The sequence below is a fragment of the Bos mutus genome, chromosome 14, assembly GCF_027580195.1.
Source record: "Bos mutus isolate GX-2022 chromosome 14, NWIPB_WYAK_1.1, whole genome shotgun sequence".
Taxonomy (NCBI): Eukaryota; Metazoa; Chordata; class Mammalia; order Artiodactyla; family Bovidae; genus Bos; species Bos mutus.
This window is the reverse complement of record NC_091630.1, coordinates 51,128,855-51,146,026: the sequence shown is the minus strand read 5'-3', so window position 1 is coordinate 51,146,026 and position 17,172 is coordinate 51,128,855. Positions and strand designations below refer to the sequence as shown.

At 41.4% G+C, this 17,172-nt stretch overlaps 1 protein-coding gene across 5 annotated transcripts in view; it reads left to right on the top strand.

Annotated features, from left to right (window-relative positions):
* The window catches only part of SGK3 (serum/glucocorticoid regulated kinase family member 3), a 112,350-nt gene that overhangs the window by 41,943 nt on the left and 53,235 nt on the right, over positions 1-17,172 (top strand). Inside the window, exon 1 of one of the 5 annotated variants that reach the window (XM_005892936.2) lies at positions 7,804-7,920. The exons of the other annotated variants lie outside the window; for them this stretch is intronic. The gene's annotated coding sequence lies outside the window, so the exon portion shown is untranslated. Of the gene's footprint in view, positions 1-7,803; positions 7,921-17,172 lie in introns of those variants that run through there. 5 annotated transcript variants of the gene reach the window in all.

The window sequence follows — 17,172 nt, the reverse complement described above, 5'->3', positions numbered from 1 at the left end:
TACCTGGGCTCTGGGACTTCCCTGGTGCACTCCCAATGCAGAGGGTGTGGGTTCGATCCCTGGTCAGGGAACTAGATCCCACATGCCACATTTAAGAGTTCATATGCTGAAACTAAAGATCTCATGTGCTGCAAGTAAAAAAAGAAAAAAAGATCCTGAATGCCACAACTAAGATCCAGTACAGCCAAATAAATAAACATTTTTAAAAAACAAAGTACCTGGGTTCTAATCCCAAGCATACTAGTTACTGGGTAAGTGACATTTGGCCATGTTACTTGACTTTGTGTTTTTTTCACCTGTAAAATGGGGTGATAATTTTATACAGCTGCTCAATATATATAAAGTGCTTGGAGAGTACAGCACATATGTGCTATAGAACTGGTATTAATGGAAATTATTATTATGACTTGTACTGTTAGCATTAGAAATTATTAAGGATACAAATAATTCTAGTTATTTTATATTAGTGTTCAGAAATACTTTTATAACCATTTCATCAGGAAATTGTAATATTACCCCGTGTAATTTTCAAAGTGTTTTAGACATTCTGGAGCCAAATATATTCCCGGAAAAACACATCTCTAGTCTTGTAATGAAAGCTGAGAGGATTCATATGCAGAAATTCATTTTCTATTCATCTTTTTCCTTTTATAACCTTGAGGTGTCTTTTCTGTGTAAGAGTGTCCTAAGGATCCTGGGAATAACAGGGTGAATCACTTATGGATCTTGTTGAGAACTCCTGGATAGTAGAGGATATATAGATATAAAGACATACTCTGAGGTAGAAAACAAGAGGTGCAGATAAAATGCTCATAGGAGCTTACAGAAAAGAGAGCATTCCCACTAAAAGATTAAAAAAAAATCTTGAAGGAGCTTGTATTTGAATAATGCCTTGAAAAATCAGTTGGACTTACATATAGAGAGAAATGAAGTCTGTGTTGCATATAAAGGAAAAGGCTTGTTTTGCTTAGAGCACGGAGTGCATGAAGGGGAAGTTAAGGTCATATGATAGTCAAAATATAGAGGATCTAGGAGACTAAACTGATAAGATCTCATTCAGTCATCATTAAGGTTTTTTTTTAAATTAAAGTGAAATCCATATAACATAAAGGTGACCATTCTAAAGTGTACAATTCAGAGATACTTTGATTATTTACAATGTTTTGCAACCACTACTTCTGTCTAGTTGCAAACATTATCGCCACCCTGGAATTAAACCCCATACACATTAATGAGTTATTGACCAGTCCCTCAGCCCCTAGCAACTACCAGCCTGCTCTCTTTTCCTTTGGACCTGTCTATTCTGAATATTGTATATAAGTGGATTCATTCAGGCTGTAAATTCTTGTGTCTAACTTCTTTCCCTTAGCATGATGTTTTTGCATTCACCCACCTTATAGCATGCATTGGTGCTTCATTCCTTTTTATGACTGACTAGTACTCCAGTGTTCTTGCCTGGAGAATCCCATGGACGGAGAAGCCTGGTAGGCTGCAGTCCATGGGGTCGCACAGAGTCGGACACGACTGAAGCGACTTAGCAGCGGCAGCAGCAGTATTCCATTGAGTATATGTACCACAGTTTGTCTATGTGGATGGACATTTGGTTGTTTCCATCTTTTGGTTGTTGTGAATAATGCTATTAACATACATGTATAAATATTTGGGTAACTGTTTTCAGTTCTTTGGGATATATATCTAGGTGTGAAACTGCTGGGTCACATGGTAATTCTATATTTAACTTTTTTAAGAACTGCCAAATTGTTTTCCCCAGCAGCTGTACCATTTTACTTTCCTACCAACAATGTATGAGGGCTCCAGTTTATCCACATCCTCACTAACAGTTTCTACTAAGTTGATTATTGGTTATTGTTTTTTATTTTTACCTTAATGCACGTGAAGTAGTATCTCTTTGTAGTTCTGATTTGAATTTTTCTAATGAATAGTGATTGGGCTCCAAAATCACTGCAGATGGTGATTGCAGCCATGAAATTAAAAGATACTCACTCCTTGGAAGGAAAGTTATGACCAACCTAGATAGCATATTCAAAAGCAGAGACATTACTTTGCCAACAAAGGTCCGTCTCGTCAAGACTATGGTTTTTCCTGTGGTCATGTATGGATGTGAGAGTTGGACTGTGAAGAAGGCTGAGCGCCTAAGAATTGATGCTTTTGAACTGTGGTGTTGGAGAAGACTCTTGAGAGTCCCTTGGACTGCAGTGAGATCCAACCAGTCCATCCTAAAGGAAATCAGTCCTGGGTGTTGATTGGAAGGACTGATGTTGAAGCTGAAACTCCAATGCTTTGGCCACCTCATGCGAAAGTTGACTCATTGGAAAAGACCCTGATGCAGGGAGGGATTGGGGGCAGGAGGAGAAGGGGATGACAGAGGATGAGATGGCTGGATGGCATCACCGACTCGATGGACATGAGTTTGGGTAAACTCTGGGAGATGGTGATGGACAGGGAGGCCTAGTGTGCTGCGATTCATGGAGTCGCAAAGAGTCGGACACGACTGAGCAACTGAACTGAACTGTGATGTTGAATATCTTTTTATGTCCCTTTTGGCCATTTGTATATCTTCTTAGGAGAAATGTCTGTTCAGGCCGTTTGCTGACTTTTTAATTGTGTTATTTATCTTTTTGTTGAGCTGTACAACTTCTTTATCCTGGATACTAGACTCTTATCAGATATATGATTTGCAGTTGTATTTTCTCACTCTATAGATTGTCATTTTAATTTCCTGATAATGACCTTTGATTCACAAAAAGTTTTAACTCTTTTTGGCATCATATCTAAGAATTGAAGTCTAATTTACCTATTTTTTTTTTTATTGGTCATGTTTATGGTGCCATATCTAAGAATCCATTGTCAAATCCATTGTCAAATCCAATGTTGTGAAAATTCACCCCTGTGTTTCCATCTAAGAGTTTTAATAGTTTTTAGTCTTTTAAGTCACTGATCCATCTTCAGTTAATTTTTGCATGTCATGTGAGGGAGGAGTCCAGTTTGATTCTTTTACATGTGAATAGCCAGTTGGCCAAGCATCATATGAAGAGACTATCCTTTTCCCATTGAATCATCTTGGCACTCTTGATGAAAATTAGTGGGCCATGGATGTACAGGTTTATTTATTAACTCCATTCTATTCCAGTGGTCTGTAGAGCTGTCTTTATGCTGAGATCATGCTGTTTTGATCATTATAGCTTTGTGACAAAATTTGAAATCAGTAAGTGTGAGACCTTGTTCAGTATTGCTTTGGCTATATGGCCCCTCTGCAATTCTACGTGAATTTGAGGATCAGTTTTTTCATTTTTGCAAAACAACAAAATTATCAAAGACTCTGAGAACTTAAATGGGAAAGGGAGGGAAGATTTAGGGAGAAGTCCAAGAAGAATCCAAGGTTTTGAATTAGTGTGACTGGGTATGAGGAGGTACTATGAATAAAAAATGATTGAAGGGAAAACCATTAATTGATTCATTTATGAGGGGAGATATTTAGCAGGTAGTTAGAAATTTGGAACTGCAGTTGAGAAAGAGGTAATGATTCAGATAGGCTTCCCAGGTGGCACAGTGGTAAAGAACCCACCTGCCAATGCAAGAGATGGGGGTTCAATCCCTGGATTGGGAAGATCCCCAAGAGGAGGAAATGGGAACCGGTACCACTGTTCTTGCCTGGAGGATTCCATGGACAGAGGAGCCAGGCGGGCTACAATCCATGGGTCTCAAAGAGTTGGACATGACTGAGTGGGTGTGTGTGTGCACACACACACACACACACAGAGTTACTCTCCAGTACCAAAGCAAGACCTTTCTGAATACTCTCCTGATTGAATTGAATTGGGAGGTTTTCTAGTTGGCCTGGTGTGAACAGCCACTATTCCTGGCCCTCTGTGAGTGCTCAGTATTGTTCCTTCTGATGCCTCAGTGGCTTGTTCTTTCCTCAACCCTGAGTAAGTTTCCTTCCGTGCATGCACTGACCAGCTCTGCTGAATTCTCAAGGAGGACCCTTTGCAGACCTCTGGGATTCTCTGTTGTTTGTCAATCTCCCGACTTTGTCCTGTGAATTCCAGCCATCTTGTTCTCCCTGAACTCACAGGTCCATCTCCTCAGCTCAGGGAATCTGCTGGACTCACCTGTGATTCCCCTTTCCTTTCCATCACCTGTAATTTCTCTGAAGGTTATAAACTGAGGTAAACTCTGTTCACTTCCCATCCCTGAGGGATCACTCTCCTTCACTGCCTAACATGCAATATCTTAAGAACTGCTGTTTTATATATGTTGTCTGTTTCCTTGTTGTTGGTTTACATGGGAGGGCAAATATGGCCCTTGTTACTCCATCTTATTCTCTGGATTCAATGGTTTCCCCAAGGCTCTGCTTTTTTTTTTTTTTTTTTTGGCTGCACTTGGGTCTTTGTTGCTTTGCACGGTTTTCTCTAGTTGTGGTTAACGGGGGGCTACACTGTTGTGCTGTGCTGGCTCCTCATTGCTGTGGCTTCTCTTGTTGTGGAGCACAGGCTCTAGATGTGCAGGCTCAGTAGTTGCAGTTCCCTGAGCTCCAGAGCACGGGCTCAATAGTTGTGGCACATGGACTTTGCCTCTCGGCAGCATGTGGGATCTTCCTGGATCAGGGATCGAACCGTGTGCCCTGCCTTGGCAGGCGGGATCACGAGGTAAGTCCCAAGGCTCTGCTCTTAAGAGTCACACTCTGAGGAGAGGAAAAGTTCCAAGAGTCTATAATAAATAGCCTCTGGTACAACCACTCTGTAAAATGAAGTGTGACTGTTGTTTAGTCTGCCTGTTTAATACTTCTTAAATCTCTAGAATATTAGAAAGGTTTGCTGTAACTGGTGATTTATAGATTGTTTAGGCCAGACTTCAGAGCTCTGCGGCCTCCCTTAAACATGCCAGTGACATTTTCAAAACACAAGGAGCCATTGATAGATTGCAAATCAGTTTTCACTCTTTTACTTGGTATGGTTCTGCAAACTTGGTTCTGCTTCTACTTGTTTCGTTTGGGTAAGGTTGCAGTGAAGGAAATTTTACTTTCTAAAGATCTTAATAGTACCTAGGGCCCCCTAACACAGGCAGTTTACTGTGAATCGAGGGTTTATTTCTGGAATACTAAAACCTTTTCTAGTCCAACACCAAGAGGTGCTGTGTGATTCTTGTTTATCTTATTCTTGAAAGTTTATTTGAAATTAGAAAGGGAAACTCCTACAGCTTTATTTGCATGAAAAAGAAAAGGCCAGTATTTTAATTATAGCAAGGGAGAGAGAGAACTTACAAAAAACTGAAAATAATCATCATCTGATGAATATATTTTTAAGGACTCACTATAGGGGCTTCCCTGGTAGCTCAGACTGTAAAGCGTCTGCCTACAATGCAGGAGACCTGGGTTCTATCCCTGGGTTGGGAAGATCCCCTGGAGAAGGAAATGGCAACCCACTCCAGTATTCTTGCCTGGAAAATCCCATGGACTGAGAAGCCTGGTAGGCTGCAGTCCATGGGGTCACAAAGAGTTGGACACAACTGAAGCAACTTAGCACACACACATAGGTACATCACTTGTTTGGCCATGGGGTGACAAACAATGGGTAGGCTACTTTTTATTTTTATGTAGCTCCATGAATCTCAAAGATTTGGTCTTCAAAACAAACAAATCTTATTTAATGATAATTTATTTTCCTGTGTCTTTGATCAGTCACATATAACTGCCCATCAAAGCTTTGGTTGTTGTTGTTTAGTTGCTAAGTTGTGTTCAATTCTTAGACTGTGGACTGTAGACCACTAGGCTCCTCTGTCCATGGTTTAACTTGAAGTAATTGTGTAACTTCAGCATTGTATAATTTCAGACAAATACAGAGAATCTTTCTGTGATAGGTAACCTGAATAGCCTAATTGTAGATGAATATATAGTTTCTTTTAGGCTTTTTGAGATATTGAAAATAGCTTTTTCTTTCTGGATTGGCTGGAGCTTGGGGATATTCAGTAAATAGCTTATGGTTTAGTTTTGAAGATAAATATGATAAATAACAGAGAAAACAAAACAAGTAGTTGTTGCTGAGTGCCAAGTGGAGCAGTACAGATTTTAAGCATTGCAGCCATTTTATTACATAGAGAGGTTCCTGAGCTGAGCTATTGTAGTCCTGACAGGTAACTAGGACTGAGGAGAGGTATTCTAAGCAGGGAATAGTGGCTATAAGTGTGCCATGGCAGAAGTGTTGGCTGTTTATTGTGGGTACCATACAGTGAGAAGACAGTCTATCAGACAAATGTGTAGATACACAGAGAGCAGTTGGAGATTGTAGGTGGAAAGAGTAAGTGAGGGTCAGATACAAGATTCTGAGTTCTTTGCATTTGTACTCTGTACAGAGATGACATTGAAAATGAGAGGGGTCATTGAAGAGACCTTGAAATGGAGAAAATCAAGGACCTAGTGACTAGTTGTGAGGATTGAGAAGGAAGAAGCGTCTAAACTTTTGAGCTAGGACCAGAGTGTTACTATTATAACAAATAGAAAAGTCAGAGAGGAGCGCTTCAGTGAAATGATGCCAGAGATCTCTGAGGCTTTTCCTAAAAATTCCCAATTTCTCTGTGTGTCTCCTAACTGGACAGCACCTTTCCCATGGCCCTTCTCCCTTATCATTGAACCTGGCAGGATAAAATGGAGTGAGGAAGCGTATTTAAGAGATCATGAGGTTTCCAGGCCTAATCACTTCACTTTACAGATAAGGAAATTGAGGACTTCAGATATTGTGACTTCCCTTCAGGCCACACAGCTAGGCTGGCCTCTTGGCACCATTTTCAGAAAATCTTCTAGCAAAGGTTTGTGTATATCATTCCTGTTTGTGACAAAGTGAGTTGTGTGTTTCCCCACCATAATTCAATTAGATATTGACTTGATTCCCTAAATCGTTTTTTCACCTTCCTAAATCAACCAATAATTAAAATAATTCCTTTCCAGAGATCTGATTTTTTTTTCCTCTTTATCCATACACACCATGGCAAACTTCGAAGTAGTACACAATGGGCATTAATGCCAAACTCGGGTCTGCTCTGTTTAAAGGTTGTTTGAGGGGAGCTGTTTGAAGGGAAAGGGAATGATTAACATTAATTTAAATCTGGAATGATGGTTGGATGGCATCACCGACTCAATGGACGTGAGTTTGAGCAAACTCAGGGAGATGATGAAGGACAGGGAAGCCTGGCGTGCTGCAGTCCATTGGTCTCAGAGTTGGAGACGAGTGACTCAGCAACAAATCTGGAGTGAGGATACTTTCTGGGAGTCTTTTCCACAATTTTTAAAACAAGGAGGCTGTGTGATGAAGATAGGTAAAGGAATTGCTTCCTTTCTTTGCCCCTCGAAACCGTTCCCTATGACTTTTCACGCTTGGAACCCAGAATTCGTGTGACTGTCCGAAGAGAATGAGATTAGCCAATGCCCTGAATAAGTGAACTCTTGTTACGTTACGTTGTCTCACCCAGTCCAACACCTTAGCTGGAACCTGGGCAGAGTGCCCTCTCTTCCCTTTCCCAAGCCTCTTTCCTCATCCTACCCCTCAAGGCTGTCTCTCTCCTTTCACCCTTTCCCTCTGCTAGCGTCCCGCCCTTCCTTCCTCGGGGTCGGACAACCCCAGGCCCTCCGGGGCTGCTACCCGCCTACAGCTCCTCTCGGAAGCTCCGCCCCAGGAGGCTGAGAGGGTGGAGCTGAGTGAGCAAAAGCCCGGCCCCGCTGCGGGTTGGGCGGGGCTGGCGACCGAGACGGCGCCGTTGATAGGTGGGGGCGTGGCTTGCCACGGTGGGGCGGGGAACGCGGAGGGAGCCGGTGGGGGCGGGAGGCGCGGTGTGGAAGCCTGTGGAGTGTGGCGCAGCTGTGGCCGCGCTTCCCGCTCGCCACGCGCTGGGCGTCTGTCTCCGAAGGTAAGCGTGGGCAGGTGGCCCGGCGCCGCGCCGACCCTGTGGAGGCATCCTTGGCGGGCGCGCCAGAGGCAGGTGTGGTTTGGCCGGACGGGTCCCGGTACCACTTCCGCGCGGAGCAGGAGTGCAGGGCGCGGGCGGGCGGCCGGGTGGCGTGAGCCCCGGAAGGGAGGAAAGGAGGGAGACAGGGTCGGGTTCTAGCTTCGGAGCGCGGGTTAACCGCACTAGCTCCGAGCCACGAAACTCTTCCCTCCACCCACCACACAAATCTCGAGAGACCTCAGGTACTGCAGAGACTTTATACTTTGTAATGTACATGTCTAGCTCGTGGTTCAGAAACTGTAGGAGAAACTCGGCAGTGAGCTTACCGGGAGCCTTTATTTTGACTTCGTGTTACAAAGTTTGCAGGAAGAGTGCGGCTGGTAATGGGACTGTTATTTCAGCAAGGACACGGAGGCTTGCACAGGCAGTGGATTGTGGATATTAAGCGGGCAGGCTTTTGAAGCTGGAATGTTGGGGTTTGAATCTACTTATTAATTATGAAAACCCCAGCAGTTTGCTTAACTTTTCTATGACTTTGTTTTTGCATGCGTATAGTGAGAATAATAATAGATCCAGCATTATAGGATTTTTTTCTGAGGATTAAGTGAGTTACTACTTAGTAGTGTCTGGCTCATGTTAGTCGCTCAGTCGTGTCTGACTCTTTTGAGGCCCCATGGTCTGTCCATGGAATTCTCCAGGCAAGAATTCTGGAATAGGTTGCCATTCTCTTCTCCAGGGTATCTTCCCGACCTAGGGATTGAACCTGGGTCTCCTGCATTGCAGGCATAGTCCACAGTAACTTGAGCCGTTTTATTATGCAATCAGATGGGCATTCATCTTCAAAGAAAAACCTTCCTGCAGAACCATTGCTTGGAGGTTGCTTTGGAACAGTTTTCAAAGACTGAATCCCACTGGAAAAGTTCTCATTACTATTCTGTCGTGCTAGAGATGTGATCCTCTCCCTTCTTCCAAATCAAAACCACTTTCAAATGATACCAAAACCTCAGCATCTTGAGGGTTGTTCTCAAAGAGGCATGAAGAAAGGCAGCACTTTTTCAGTGAGTGTAGCCTTATTTTAAGGAGAAGGCAATGGCACCCCACTCCAGTACTCTTGCCTGGAAAATCCCGTGGATGGAGGAGCCTGGTAGGCTGCAGTCCATGGGGTCGCTAACAGTCGGACACAACTGAGCGACTTCACCTTCACTTTTCACTTTCATGCCTTGGAGAAGGAAATGGCAACCCACTCCAGTGTTCTTGCCTGGAGAATCCCAGGGACGGGGGAGCCTGGTGGGCTGCCATCTATGGGGTCACACACAGTCGGACACAACTGAAGCGACTTAGCAGCAACTTAGCTTAGCCTCATTTTAAGCACTAAACTCTGGTGCTCAAAAAGAAGTTCATCTCACTTTATACAGAACTTATAAGTCCTACTCCTTTGGGTGGGTACTTATTTATAATATCATTGCAAAATGAAGTAAACCAGAGTACATAAACTAACCATCATCATAAGAATCCTAACTTGCCAGGTTGAAACTCAGTATTGAAAGGAATCTGAAAAATCAGATGGGCTGCCCATCATAGATGAGAATCATACCCAAAGATCCAAAACCAGCAAGTGACAGGGCTTAGACTAGAATTCAGCTCTGCTGAGAAGCAGATTATAAAATCAAAGGATGATATTACTTCTGGTGTTGATGATAGTACTATTTTTATTTTTGACAGTTTTATGGTGCTGTGAATGATTTTTCTCAGCATCATCCTGCTTCATGGCTTAATTGCATGATTCATAATCATTCTTTAGCACCTTTGATTTAAATCACAAGTCTCAGAGTTGCCACATCAATGATTGCTTTGAGAACAAGATGATTGTCTTCAGCTTTGTACAAACATGTTCTAACAGCGCTTTAGTTTTGTTATTTTATACATCCCTTTTCTCTCATGTAAGGAATGTAAACAGCTAGTGTAAACACATTGACCTTCTAGGCAGTTTATTATCATTGTGTTATTGGTGAAGTTTCCTTGGTTGGGTAAGATAGTTACCAAATGCTAGCGCAAGGAAATCAGACTTGAGTACCAGTCATGAAAGAGATACGTTGCAATAGCTACTAACTTCAAAAGCGTCCTGAAGTGAAATTATTTGGAGATACTGGTCTGTTGCTTGCTGACTGTCCCCTGGCTCCTTGTCGAGTCCACTCCCTCACCTGTAGGTATTTGTTCAGATGTTGCTGTATCAGTCAGACCCTCCTGTTTAAAATCCCATTCAGCCCTACTCTTCCTGTAATATGTATTTGCCTGTCTACTTGTCTGTTATCTGTTGTCTGCCACGAGACGGTAAGTTCCATGAGGACAGGGGTGCTTGCCAGTTGTGTCCACTGCTATTCCCGAAGTGCCTGGCACCAGGGAGGGTCACATGCCGGCATTTCCAGCTAGGACTAGTAATTACTTAAGCCAGTTCACCATTCATTTTGCCATGATCCACCCGCCCCCATTTCTAGTTATTTGTCCTGTTGTGTTAGCCGCTCAGTCGTGTCCAGCTCTTTGTGACCTCTTGGACTGTAGTCCACCAGGCTCCTCTGTCCATGGAATTCTCCAGGCAAGAATACTGGAGTGGGTTGCCATTTCCTTCTTCAGGGGATCTTCCTGACCCAGGGGTCAAACCTGGGTCTCCACATTGCAGGCAGATTCTTTACCGCCTGAGCCACCAGGGAAGCGAAACCTGGAGGCAGTGTTGATTCCTCCTTCTCCCTGGCACTCCATGTGCAGATAATAGCTACTGACTGAGTTCTCTTGTCAGTTTTTCGCAGTCCTGCCATTCCTATTGCTGCCACGTTCCCATGTCTTCATGTCCTCCTGGATTCCATTTCGCCCTCTACACTCAGCTCTACTAGCTCCCTTCTCGTTTGCCTTCACATCCTCACCTGCAGGGTGAAATCCAGAGTGAGAAGGCTGGCTCTGAGTTCTCTGTAATGAGATCTCAAATCCACTTTTCAAGCCTGTGTCTCCCACATAGAAGAAAAGTGATTTCCAGCCTATACTTGTAAATGTGAAAGTAAAATAAGGCTTTGATGGTGATTCCCTATAAAATTCCAGGGTTGCCTCACAACAGTTTCTCTTTCTTTTTTTATTAATAAGTAGGTCTTTTCCTCCGGGTGGGCAGGAATTCTGACAAATAGGACTATATGACTGTTACCTGTTTGTCCCGAGGACTTTTGCTGCTGTTTCTAAGTGCCCAGCCTTAAAAACCTCTCACATGTTACTGCTACTGCAGATACCTATATAGGTTTAGTTGGAAAATGTGTTTCCTGTCTCTGAAGTCTAGAGACTTTTATGACTTTTAAAGAACTTGCCACACTCTGATTGTAGTTCTCTGGGCATTTGTCTTTTCTTTTTTGGTACATACAAGGTCCTGGAGGACGGGAAGCATGTACACACAAATTCTAGTTACTTTTTTGAGGAAAGCAAGCTATGTACCCACTTAGCTCTTTTTAAAATAAAATAAAGTTCACCTTAATAGGTCTTTAAATCATGAAATATTGAGCCTCAGCGATCATTTCTACAAGGTGGACACTCCAGGAAGAAGGCAAAGGAAGCTCAGTTCTAGAAAAATTTTTAATGCAAGTTACTGAGGTCTGGATTTTTGGAAGGGAGAGCAATAGACCCAACACCCATGTAGGCTGCCAGGCCCAAGTTTAAAAAAAAATACGCAGACTCACTCAGAAAACCATTAGAACAAGATAGAGTCATGGAGCCATCTGCAGCTTTGGATTTTCTTGTGAAGAGTTATTCCTAAACTGTATTTTGTATTTGCATCTCTTGACATGAATAATACTGTTTCCCTTTGTTTTCTGAGCTGGAAGACTGAACGTTCTTTCTGACCTGCAGAGAGCAGTTTACCTTCTTTTCCTTCATTGTTTCATAAAATGTTTGTGCTTCTTTTGTTGTTTATTTTCTGGATATATACAGAGGATAAATGCCAGAAGCTTTTAAATTCTTCAGAGAAAGGTGATAGATACAAGATTCTTGAATTTGTCTGTTGTTGAAGCTTCCGGTTTTATTAAGTCTTCTGTCAGCATTTGGTTTTATATATTTTGCTTCGTTTCATTATAAACATGCCCTTGCACATATTCTAGCTGAGTGATTGCTTTTATTTTACTTGTGATTTTTTTATTTCCTAATAGATTAAATCTTATTTACGGAAGTTGTGTAGACATTTCTGCAGTTTAATTTTCTTTCCTTCTCTTTTGCCTCCCAAACCTCAGCTGGAGTTTTTCCATTCTAGGGCACTCATTAGCCTAATTTATTTTCTTACAAATATCTTCTAAATTTATTTTACCATTGCTGGGATGAATCTGTAGTTTCTATTGACAGGAAAGAGTTGGTAGGGAAAAAAAATACACATACGTTAAGTCCTAATTTTTGTGGATTTTTAAAATAATTATTTTTGGACTATAGTTGATTTACAGTGTTTTGTTAGTTTCAGGTGTACAGCAAAGTGAGTCAGTTTCACATATACATATATCTACTCTTTTTTAGATTCTTTACTCATATTGGTCCTTACAGAATAATGAGTAGAGTTCCTATGCTATACAGTAGGTCCTTATTAGTTATCTATTTTATATATAGTAGTGTATATATGTCATTCCCAATCTCCCAGTTTATCCCCCTTCCCTTCTATAGGTTTGTTTTCTACATCTGTGACTCTTTCTGTTTTGTAAAGAAATTCATTTCTACCATTCTTAGAGATTTACATACAGGTGATATCATATGATATTTGTCTTTCTGTGTCTCACTACACTCAGTATGACAGTCTCTAGGTCTGTCCATATTGCTGCAAATGGCATTATTTCATTCTTCCTTATGGCTGAGTAATACTCCATTGTGTATTTGTACCACATCTTTATTCACTCCTCTCTTGGAATTTAGGTTGCTTTCATGTCTTAGCTATTGTAAATAATGTTGCAGTGAACATTGGAGTGCATTTATCTTTTTGAATTATGGTTTTCTCCGGATATATGCCCAGGAGTGGGATTGCTGGATCATATAGTCCTATATTTAGTTTTTTAAGAAACGTCCATACTGTTCTCCATAATGTACCAATTTACATTCCCACTAACAATGTAGAAGGGTTCCCTTTTCTTCACACCTTCTCCAGCGTTTATTTTTTGTCGATTTTTTGATGATGGCCATTCTGACGAGTGTAAGGTGATACCTCACTGTAGCTTTGATTTGCATTTCTCTAATAATTATTGATATTGAGGATCTTTTCATGTGTTTATTAGTCATCTGTGTGTCTTCTTTGGAGAGATGTCTGTTTAGATCTGCTGCCCATTTTTTTGATTAGGTTAAGACCTAATTTTTGAAATGTTAAAACTTTAAGGTAAAAATCTGCATCTTTACTAACAACAGCTAATGTGAGGTCAGGATTTAAAGCAAACATACTACAATTTAAATTTAAAGTGTACTATAATTTAAATTTGTAATTGACTGTAAATTTTGTCTTTGGGAAATTTCTTCTAATGTGCTAACCAGTGAAATTTTACTGTCAGAAAAGAACCTTGAAAGCAAATATTTGCTTTGGAGTAAAGTATCCTTTATCACACCGTATAATCATCTGTGTTTACACTGAGTCTTCTTTGTTTATAAAACGCCTTAGTTAAAGGTGTTATCAGATAGAATCATTCATGCAAATATTTGAAAGTTGTAGCATAGACTAATTATATATCTGTGGCACTTGGTAAGCACTGTGTAACTATCTATTAAATTAAGTAAGTCTATATGTTTTAAGGAAAATTTTATTAAGATACTGTAGTATATTAGTATGTATGGTAATAGAATTGATCTAATGAAAGGGGAGAAATGGGTGATTCTGGAGACTGATGAAGGAATAATGAGGCAGTGGCTGCTTTGAAGATCTTACTTACCTTCTTTAGCAAATTAGAATTCCCAAGTGTTTCTTTCCACCCATTTGTTGAAAGAATAAACAAGCTAATGTATATTGGGGTTTACTGAGTGCATGGTGGTAAAGAAGTCACAAAATTTGCACTATAGTTGGGTCTCAATAAACAAGTCACATGCTATCTTAGATGTAAATGCTAAAATGGAAAGCCCAGGATGATGACAGAAAATTCATTTGGGGAAGGAGCACTTTAGTTAGGGTGATTGTGAAGGCTTGTAGGAGAAAGTGACCTTTGAACAAAGGCCTCAATGTGAAGGGCTGAAGAGAAAGCCTTCCATCTAGGCAGAGGGGACCCAGCCAGGGACCAGAGACCGGAGTTGGGAACAGGCTCAGTGAGTGTGAGCCTTGGAGAGAGGCTGTTCTGATTGGAGTCTAGTGATTGCAGGGTTAAGAGCCCTGGTGCAAGGCAGCTGGAGAGGTAGGAAGTGGTTAGGTCACATGGGTGCTTGTAGGCTGTTGACAGTAATTCAGAGTTTGGATTTTATTCTAAGGGCAGGGGGAAGCAATAGAAAGAGTTTAAGGAAAGGAGTGAAATTATCAGATTTACAGTGACTTTAAAAAATTGCTCTGGCTACTGTGGGAAGAATGGATTGAAATGAGATTAGAAGAGATACAAAGCTGAAGGTGCTCCCAGGACACTCTGCGATGAGATGGTTATCGTTGTCTTTGTGGGGGTTTTTTTGGTTGGTTTTTGTTTTTCTGTGTGGTTTTTTTTTTTTTTTTGGAGTTTTGATGCTTCCTTAATCTGAATTCTGCCAACCTCCGCAGTCAGAAGCAGCTTTATCGTAGCCTTCCTAGGGCCTGCGGTGTTTTATTACCACTGCTGGTTCCGTGCCACTTGCCCCTGCACTTTTCTCTTGCCTCATATAGGCACCCATCTACCTATTTCCCTGCCAATGATCATACTCCCTCAGAGAATCATCTCTGGAAGTGTTCTGGGTGGGAATGTGCTCCCCTCAACAGTGCAAAAGCGTGGGAAGCTGAGAATAGGGCAGGTGTTCTGGTGATGGGGACCCCAAGATAGTGGCTTTGGGAGGCTGATGAGGGTAGAGCAGAGCATTGCTGCTGCAGTTCACATCCTTGCCCTGTCAGTTCTGGAACCAGTGAAGGGACATGTTAGTTGGCATGAGGTTAAGGCCTTCCTCTTTCTCCTAGCAGTTTTGATTTTAATAGTGGAGAACAAAGGATTGTCAGCAGTCACTTCTGCCTCCTCACTCAGTCCCTTCCTTAAGTATCTAATAAAATGCAACCAGTTTTCAGAAAACCAACAAATTCATGTAACTTTTGTCCAGATTCTGGAACACTCCTATCAAATTGCTGGGTGCAGACTATTCTATATTGTGTCCCCACATTGGATATTGTGCACAAACTTTATTTCTGATTCTTGTATCACTGTTCTTTATCCAGAATCAGGATAAAAGGTGTCTCAAATAAGAGTTGCAGTAAGGAAAACTAGGACTGTTTTGTGATTACAGAATGAGAGCGAAATCAAAGAGGAGGGTGGGGTGAGAATTAGAATAAAGTAGGAAAACAGGAAAAGTTGTAACTGATTCATCATGTGTTAGGCTGGGGAGGTTACTATGTATCTTTCATTGGCAGATCCTGTTAGATTTTTCAGTTCTTCTGCAATGAACTTAGTTTATAGATGTGACAAAGAGGTGCTTTGTTTCTGTTGAAACATTTCCAATATATTTGGAGCTGGTAGTCTGTGAGGGGGAAGTAAACAGATTTAGATTATATACTCTTATGTAAACTTTCAATGAAGTAACCAGTTGGCTTGGGGTAAGAATGTCCTAGGAAGCTGCTTTTAATATAGTTTAAAAGCAGACCTACCCACTTGACTTATAGCCTTCTCAGGAGTAATTCCTGCCCTCATCCCCCAGTTATTTTTCTTGAATTCTCTAGGTAAATCCCCCTTCCCCAGAGCAATTCTCATACCAGTCCCCAAGCCATGCCCAGGGTCTGCATGAATTTTCTCTTTTCTCTTCCTTCACCGTCTCTGTCAGTTCCCTCCTTTGGATCCTTGTTTCCAAACACACAGTGTCCACTCGTGTTCCTGCTGATGAAGAAAACCTGTAGGTCCTCCAGGCCTGCTCCTTCTGCTCGGAACAGGATCATTATTAAATTCCGTTGTGCTTTGGTATGAATCACTGACCCCTCTCTGTCGTGTTGAGTTGAGTGGATGCTGATAGTTACGAATGCACCTACCTTGTAATTTTGGGTAGGCCCCATTAGTCAATACTGAACAGTCTCTGTGATTGTGGAAGAAATGAGTTAAGAAGGGCTCTGCTTTTATTGTAGAGGGAAAAGCAGAAGAATCTTCTGACTTTCTTATGAACTGTGTTTTTTTTTTTTTTGCTGTCTGAAACAAAGATGGACACAATCCAGGCCAATAATTGCATACAGGGGACAAAAAGGTGAACATGGCGATGAAGGGGGAGAATAAGTCTTAATTAGTATCTGTCTATTTTAATCAATATTTATCTAACATTTTTAATATAACTTGAATTTGGAGATTTCTATCATGAAATTTCATCTTTTTTCATATTTCTGCTTTTCATAGGCCCACATTTTTTTTAAGTTTTTATTTATTTTTTTAACACCAAAAACATTTGGTATTGGGAGTATAGCCGATTAACGATGTTGTGATAGTTTCAGGTGGACAGGGAAGGGACTAAGCCATACATATACAGGTATCCATTCTCCCCCAAATTCCCCTCCCATCCATGCTGGCACATAACATTGAGCAGAGTTCCATGTGCTATACAGTAGATCTTTGTTGGTTGTGCATTTTAACTGTATATGTTAAATGTATATGTATATGTATATGACCATCCCAAACTCCCTAACTATCCCTTCCCCCTGCAACCGTAAGTTCATTTTCTAAGTCTCACAGGCCCAATATTTTAAAAAATTGAATTTATTAATGCTCAAAAAAAATCCTATGATAAGATCTATTTTGGTATTTTCTTTATTTCATAATTTAACTCTTGATTGTCCTAGTGATGGGACCACCACCACTCACAGCCGGCTCTGTTCCAGGCTTTTGATTAGATGTTGAGGGTGATGGTCTCAGCAGCACTCCCTTTCGCCTCCTGGTGGCAGAGTTGAAAGCTGCTTTTCCTGTGTGCAGCTCTCTTTCTGTAACTCCATGGTTAATGGGCACTTGGTGCTCCATTGCTTTGCCTCCAAAGGTGATTTAGAAGGGATGTGTGCAGCAGAAGTGTAGGAAATTGAGAGGCGGCGTGTGCCCACTG